This window comes from Carassius auratus, chromosome 14 (genome assembly GCF_003368295.1).
Source record: "Carassius auratus strain Wakin chromosome 14, ASM336829v1, whole genome shotgun sequence".
Classification (NCBI taxonomy): domain Eukaryota; kingdom Metazoa; phylum Chordata; class Actinopteri; order Cypriniformes; family Cyprinidae; genus Carassius; species Carassius auratus.
The window spans coordinates 26,487,719-26,495,869 of NC_039256.1; the positions used below are offsets into that span (position 1 = coordinate 26,487,719).

The window sequence follows — 8,151 nt, forward strand, 5'->3', positions numbered from 1 at the left end:
ATGTGGAAACTGACGCAAATAATGCAGCGATGAATGAAATTACAGCAGTAATGTCAGGGATTGAATCCGTGCTTCCATGCAAACCCTTTCTGTATCCATGCATGAACATGCAGTGGAAGACACTGGAATACAAGACAGAAATAATTTTCTGAATCATATCTCAACTCGGTCGGTTGGAGGCAATCAGCATGATGACTAGGGGAGAGTGCTCCTCTATTTCGTTCGTATGCAGCTCAGAAACAGAACCCCCCTTCTCTGTACACGTCTATACACCAGAGTGCGGTGACTCCCTCTACGTTTCACACTCCGTCCCCGCCCATTGCTCGGTTTTGTCCAAATCGGGCTTTTTGCGTCGCCGGAGCTCCCGATTTCAAGCCAACGTCATCAAAGCAGAGAGGGGATGCTGACGTCGGAGCAGAGTCAGAGCACGCGGTTTGGGAGGGGTGAGACGAGTGAGTTTCAGCATTGCTACACTGATATGAAACGTATAAATCCCCCCCCGGCCCCCCTCCCCTTGCTTTTTTTTTTACGTCGGTGTTGGCGCGTTGGGAGCCCCCCTACACTGGTGAAGCCCCAGCCTATATAAGTTACCGGCTTGCAATGCTACTACACCAGATTTACGGACTCCGGATATCTGGGCGAGAGACTGCTTCAGCAGCAGCGGACAGACTCAATCTCCGATCAGGAGGAAAGATCCATCCAGCTTCCCATCCACAGCCTGAGCCAGGCGCTGTGGCGGAACCGCGGGGGGACACCCGGGAGAGGCAGGTGAAAGGAGAAGAGCAGCCTTACTCTGAACAAGGGCTGAGATGACACACCTGTGAACGCGACTAAACTTTTTTGGGAAGGAGCCTCACACTTTTCTCAACTTCATCCGCAGTCAAAACTTTCAGCAAAGCTCAGAAAGAGTCCTCAGTGCTAACAGAATGTATCGGTCCACCAAAGGAGCGTCGAAAGCTCGAAGAGACCAGATAAACGCAGAGATTAGAAACCTGAAGGACTTGTTGCCTATCTCCGATGCGGACAAGTCTCGTCTCTCCTATCTTCATATCATGTCGCTGGCTTGTATGTACACGAGAAAGTCTGTCTTCTTCAGTCACGGTAAATATAATTTCAGTTATTTTGTAAAAACAGTTGACTAAAGGCCTTTTAAGTAATCCTCAAAGCTTCATAGATCTGAGTTTGTGTTGAGGCAATACTTCATATTACGTTCTTGTTGCCGCGAGCTAAAGCAAACAGGTGCATCTTTATTTTTATTTTTTTTAACACTATGTGGGCTGCTCATGCTATAAAATAATGATAACAATTTATAAGACACAAAAGAACATTCACTTTAAACAGCGCTTTGAAACGATATTTCTCTCCATGGTGCTGAAACACAAACGCTGTCCATGGTGCTGAAATTAAAAAACGTGCCATCGCATTTGTAGATGATCTTTGTTTTTTTTTTTTTTTTTTTTTTTTTTTTTACTTTTCTTACAAATGAAATGTAATAGTTAATTCAGACTTAAAATTACTTCTTTCAGATACAGCTGCAGATAGCGGTGCTGAGGAAACTCCAGGATTCCTCACATTTCATGAACTGAATGAGTTGGTACAAATGATGCCAGGCTTTCTTCTGCTATTGACTGGAGAAGGGAAGCTACTGTACCTGTCAGACAGCGTCTCAGAGCAACTCGGACACTCAATGGTGAGTCAAGCAGACAAAAAAAGTTATTCTCATTAAATCTTTATAGGCTTCCTCTCCCTTTCATCTCAAATTATTTCAGCCTATTCATAAGCAATATGAATGAAAAAGGAAGTTCACCTACAGTGTATTCTTTTTTGAATATTTAGGTAGATTTGGTCGCTCAAGGGGACAGTGTATACGATATAATAGACAGTGCAGACCACTTTATTATGAGGAGTAATTTGGTGACTCCAACTTCACCTGAAACAGGTAAGATCTTTGAAAAAAAAGGCATGCAGATACATAATATATATCAGATTTCTAAGTGCTCATTATTTTCGTGCCTTTCCTCCTTAGATCGTCTGTTCCGCTGCAGATTCAACACCTCCAAGTCAGTGCGTAGGCAGAGTGCAGGCAATAAGCTTGTTTTAATCCGTGCCCGCTGCCTGTCACAAACTCCCAGCGAGTCTTCCCCAGGATCCTACTGGACTTCCAACCCAGTGTGGGTATGTTTCTGTACTCCTCTGGAGCCTCACACGTCCCGAAGTGGAACTGCCCCGGACAGAGAACCACCTTCATCTCCTGCACTAGAGAGCAGCTTCTTCCTGCCATATTTCCGTTCTCAGCACAGCCGTGACATGAGACTTCAGGAAGCACAAGATAGGTAAGGTTAAATGCTTTAGGCGTTTTCTCTAAAACCATGACATACCAATAATTATATGCTTCAAGAAAATTCTTAAATGTTTCCTTTTTTTCAACTTTCAGTGTGAATGTTTATTTGGGTGTAAATGTGGAGACTCTGCGGTCCCAATCTTGGTACAGCTTCCTGCATCCTCAGGATCTTTCACATGCCTCAGCTCAGCACTGCAGTCTATGTGAGTCTCATTCCTGACTGACTAAACACACAAAATTCAACCTTATTTGCTTGGTTAGGCCCAGCATGAGCACTCTTTTAGCTTACAGTTGCCTATCAACATTTGACCCTCACAGACAACAATACATAGTAATGTGTATCTGCTGTAAAAAAGCACTTCTGACCACCTGCCAAGACATGACATAAAAACCTTACAAGAAGTTGAATATGTTTTGACTTACCAATCTTTTTTTCACACACAGTGAGAGAGGGAGGAGAGGGCAGGGCTGAAATGGTGGTTCGTGTAGAGACTGCGGATCACTCATGGGTCTGGCTTTACATGGTCTTGCAGCTGGAAACTGGGGAAATCCCTATTGTCAGTAACAATTACATTATCAGGTAAGACTCATCATATATCTGAAAAGTCCAGACTAATAAACAAAGCTCAAACAAGTAAGAATTTCATTAATTTTGTGTATTTTTCTCTTTGCCACAGTGAGACAGAGGCTTGGTCAGTCAGACAGCAGCTGAGCTCTGAACAAACCCAGCTCTCCTTGGTGCTGGGCTCAAGCACTTCCCAACAAGAAAGCCTAAGCTTACAGAGTCCAGAAACACTCTCAAGCCCTGACCAAGTGTTTACACCAGGAAGCAGTGGCCTCTCCGGTCAGTCATTTGACTTTAGCACAGCCGCATGCAGTGCAGGATCTACTGAGGAGCAAGGTGGCAGCTCCTCAATGGAGCCTGCACAACTGGAGAGTGGCCCACGTTCCAGTCTCTCCTCTTTGGAAGAGGAGAGCTTCTTCCAACATGAGCCCAGCATACCTGTGGCCAGTCCTGCCTCTGCATCATCTCCAATTCCAGTTACGGTTGCAACAGTGTCTGACTTGGACTTCCTCACTCAGAATATTCTGCTGCCACCTGCATTCCAGATAGATCCTCCTCTACCAGCATTGCCCCTTCCTCTTCCCCCTGTGCCTACCTCCCAGGCCCAACAGACCAAGGAGTTTGTGTGCACACCCCCATACACACCTCAACTAGGTGGAAGCAATTTCCCCTTTGGGGAACCTCATTTTAGCTTTGATCCTACTGGGGCTACCTCACCACCTCCTCTTGCTCCAACTGCAACAGTAACAACGACGATGGCTCCATCTCTTTCTCCATCTGCGCCAACGAACCCACAAAGCAGCCCACCTCCTCCTACGACAACACTCTCAACTATTTTGCCTCTCACAATAACATCTCCAACCACAGAGATCCTGTTCCCAGTGGAGCCTTGCAGTGGGTCGCTCTATGAGAAACTCCCTCCTACTCCTGACAGTCCAGGAGATGGTGACTGCACAGTTATGACTTTACCAGAAGTCCGTGGTCCGCTGTATGTTGACGTCCCCATGGGCCACTACCTTACCCACCAGAAGGTCTTCTCACACCTGAAGCCTCACCTGGAAAACAGCCTAGTTTACCCTTCTTCTCCTCACTACGTGAGAGAGAAAAAGAGAGAACGGAGATTTCACTTTTAGCCCAACACATCAGCACACTAGTAGAGGGCTTCTACCTAGATCCACTCCTGACCAAGCTGGTTCCTTCCACCATTTCTGAACGCTCCCAGTCTCCATCTCTTGATTCTGCGGGACCTGATTCAATCCCACTGTTGGGTGAATTCTACCCACTCAAGTCCTGGAAAGGCCTGGACCTGCCCATCTTCCCTGATGATGACTCTCTGTTTGAGGAGAGTGTCTTGGAGACCCTTCTGCAGGACCTCACATCCTCTCCTCCCCTCTCACCGACATCCTCTTCCTCTTTTCACTCCAGTCCTCCCTCCTCCCCCTCTACTCCTGAGTGCTGGTGCCCACCCTTGCATTTTGACGGGGTCTCTGCTCTGAGTACCAGTCACTTCTGTAGCGTCCAATTGGCGCAATGTAACAATGAGGCCGGGCGAGGGGCTATGATGTCGTCAGTCAACACAGGCAACATGGCAGATGGGAATGCGGCAGGCGAAGTTGCCATGGAGACAGAGGCAGCATCATCGCCTCTGTTCATGGGCATACCAACATCTCCACCACTGCAACTGACTGCCTCCCCCACCTCCCCAGTTTTGTTGCCTGTCTCCTCACCTGTCAGCCCCGCATCGCCCGGCCTGCCCTGCGCCCAGTCCCTCCTCGAGGAGCTGGCCGCCCTGGAACCCATGTTTGGGGCAGGTGCCTCGATCGCCCCCGGCCTGGGGCAACAACCTGAGTTGTATCAACTCCAAAGTCATGCACCGCAACAGTGCTTCCGCAAAGGTAAGCAACTTAACCTTTTTCCGATAATTTTGCTTTGTTGTAATTTTTTTCAAACTGTGTAACTGTTAATTTTTTTAACATTTTGTCCCTGTTCTTTCTTTTTATCTTTCAGATGGGAGTGGAAGTGATCCTCCGTTCTAAAATAAGTCTGTGACTTACTTCATTAAGTATGGCATATTGTCATATTTCATGGAGCTACTTTTGCTGAAAAGTGAATTTAAATTAACTGTATAAATATATACATAATGTATATAATGGCAAAAAAACTTGAACTTCCTCAAATCCACTGAGAGTAAATCGTTACATTCACAATTGTTCATCTAATTATCCATTCATGTTAATAATAGTGCAACCCTTTGGTAGCAATTGAATATAATAGTCTTTGACAAGTCCTAAGAGGACTAAGAGGTCGGTTTATGTCATTCTGCTATAATGTAACATGAGCTTATATGAGTGAGAGTTACAGCTCTGACATTGTAAGTTTAAACTGACTTACAGACATGCATTTGTATTCACTTGTAGTGAAAAAACTCAGTTGTAAACTTTGCGGACATGAAAAAAAGCTTTCAGCAAGAAGCAACAGATAACTGATAGCTCAGTGCTTGTCATCCAGCATCACACACACAAATCCCAATGTGTGGAAAGTATTTACATAATGATCAATATTTGGTCATTTAAAAAAATTACCAGTTTCTAAAAGTATCAATATCAGTATGTTTCCAACATCTGATTATCTTATCTCTCCAATCTTCCATCTCAGTAACTGTAATGTCAGAGACAGTATTATAAATTACATAATTCAAACTACCTTGGGCTTTGAGTTTGTGGATGCAATTCTTGGACATATCATTTCAAATGTGTTTCAATGTAATGTACAAATGTGAACAAATTCCACTTTGTGTGCAAGACAAATCAAGTTTTCAAATTGTTCTCCTACTGGCCGGTGGATACAAGCTGCAGTGGAAGCCGCCATGGAGAAGGACAAAATATTGTGCATGGCTTTGCATGCACGGACATTACTGGACTTATTTCTAGCTACCACTGAGTGACGGAGTAACAAATCCATTCAACTGGCTACTCCAATGGGCATGGCTAGAAGGAATTGCACTGGACTTTTGCAGCATCAATATTTGTAATGCTTGCAATCTGCTTAAACTCTTGAGTGCCTGGCACATCAAGAAGTTGCAGACCTAAGAGAAACAGCACCTTTATTCAATGAATACCACGGTGACATCGTAACTTTGCTGTCTGCGGTGTGGAGTGGTGACAAAGACTGTGTGAATGATCGATTCTTCTTTTTTGAGAGGGGTTAAAAAACTAAGCAAAGTTTTGTTTTAAAAAATGAGCGAGAAAATACAGATGGGGTTCTATTTCTATTCAGTTTACTTATCGACACGGGTTGAGAATGATAATAATTCCCATGGTGTCGACATGCTAACGTAGAGTTGTCTACGGTCAAGTAAAGGATTGATTCCTATGTTCTAGCTATTTACATGCTAAGTTTAAAAATATTAATAATTTTATTGTATGTATGCTGAAATACAGGGTGCTTGGTGCACGTGCCTCTAGCTAGGCATGATGCGGAATGGTTAAAGATTGTAATCATTTGTACATTTGTACAAACAACGGTCTGTACATATCAGAGACATTTCTATCTTATGAGATGAAAAACATACTTGACATATGCTATTTATGAAGACTGGACATTGTGGATCAGTGTTCTTTTGTGTCGCTGATAAGTGTATTTGGTCATCAAAACAGAGGCATTTATATTAAAGTGCACTTAAAAGTACTCATGTGTCAGTTTCTAGTTTCTCCCAATGCCTTCACATTCGCTAACCACTATCCTTTCCTCGCTGCCATTCCTCCATCACCCATGTTGCTGTATCCCTTCGTTTCAGCGCATTCTCCTCATTCTTTCCCCGGAGCGCGGACTGCTCAGCAACAGCTCTGACGCACACTCACGATGAGACGCTATCTGACTCAGACTGACGCACACACTTGACATAGAGGCGCTCGCACAGACCGCCAGCTTCCCGCTTTGACGCACTCACGTACTGAATGCCACACGCACGTAGCCCCCCCCCCCTTTTTTCTCTCAGCCCACACTCAATGTACCTGCTATTTTGACGTCGTATGACGCGTTATCAGACTCCATATATGGGCTTTCCTGCTCAGAGGCACCAATTTTAGTTCCCCCCTCCCTTTCCTCACAGCATCCTTCCCAATAAGGAGAGAGAGAGAGGAGAGCTGTGTTGCTATGCTAATGAATTTAATGCACAAGGGCCATTCAGCCAATTAAAGCAACCGATGTTAAGTCAACAAAAGATGTAATTCAAAGCCTCCTCCCAATTCTAGCTCTTTTATGTAAAGCACAATCCCCACTACCTATTTTCTCTTTCTCCATCTTTCCTTCTAATTTTAGACAGACACAATGCACCTTGGGGAGCTTAAATATAATCAAGCATCATAAGTATAGTTACCATCTGCCATAAAAGAGTAGAACAGAGCAGTGCGTCAGCATGTGAACATTTTGTTTCCAGCCTCTTATTGCTCCCCCATTGCAGCTTATTGAGACTAAACGGTATCACAGAAACCCAGATTGGCTCTCTTACACCATCTGGTGTCAAATAGAATGCATCTCTGTAGTAATCCTAATAATAGAGCATCATAAAATTAGGATAACAGCATTTGTTAACCATAAACTTGTACAATGGGGAAAATTACACCCCATAAGCCATCTATTTTATTTCACAAATCCATGCTTACAATGTACAGAAAGATCACTGAACACTGATTTATTTTTTTCAATCTGCGTATATCTGAAAATTACTATTTTTAGTTGCACTGTCAAATAAAAACTACCAGTAAAACAATAAAATAAAAACTACAAAATTGAACAGCCACTAGATGCATAGATAGAAAATATAACTTCTTCATATTGGACTTGCTGAGTGTCTGAGTGGATGGTCCCTGGGTCTGTTTTTCAAAAAATTATTTATGTATGCAAATTGTATAATATAATATAATATAATATAATATAATATAATATAATATAATATAATATAATATAATATAATATAATATAATATAATATATATATAGCTACATATTTCTATTAATTGTGCAGTTTATTCTTATATTGTATTTTCAGAAAGCTTTGGAATATTTATCCTCTCCCTAAATCTCTCACTACCGAAACAGTAATAATAATTTAATTAGAAGGGTTATTTTAATCTATTACGATTTTGATTTAATCGACATTGGAAAAATGATAAAGATATATATAAGATTTGTCGTATTTTGAATCAAATTTATTTGTAAAGGCAAAAAGTCGATCAAAATTTGAT

At 42.8% G+C, this 8,151-nt stretch overlaps 1 pseudogene; it reads left to right on the forward strand.

Annotated features, from left to right (window-relative positions):
- The first annotated feature begins 587 nt into the window (after positions 1-587).
- Positions 588-6,112, forward strand: LOC113114180 (neuronal PAS domain-containing protein 4A-like; annotated as a pseudogene).
- Positions 6,113-8,151: the final 2,039 nt, after the last annotated feature.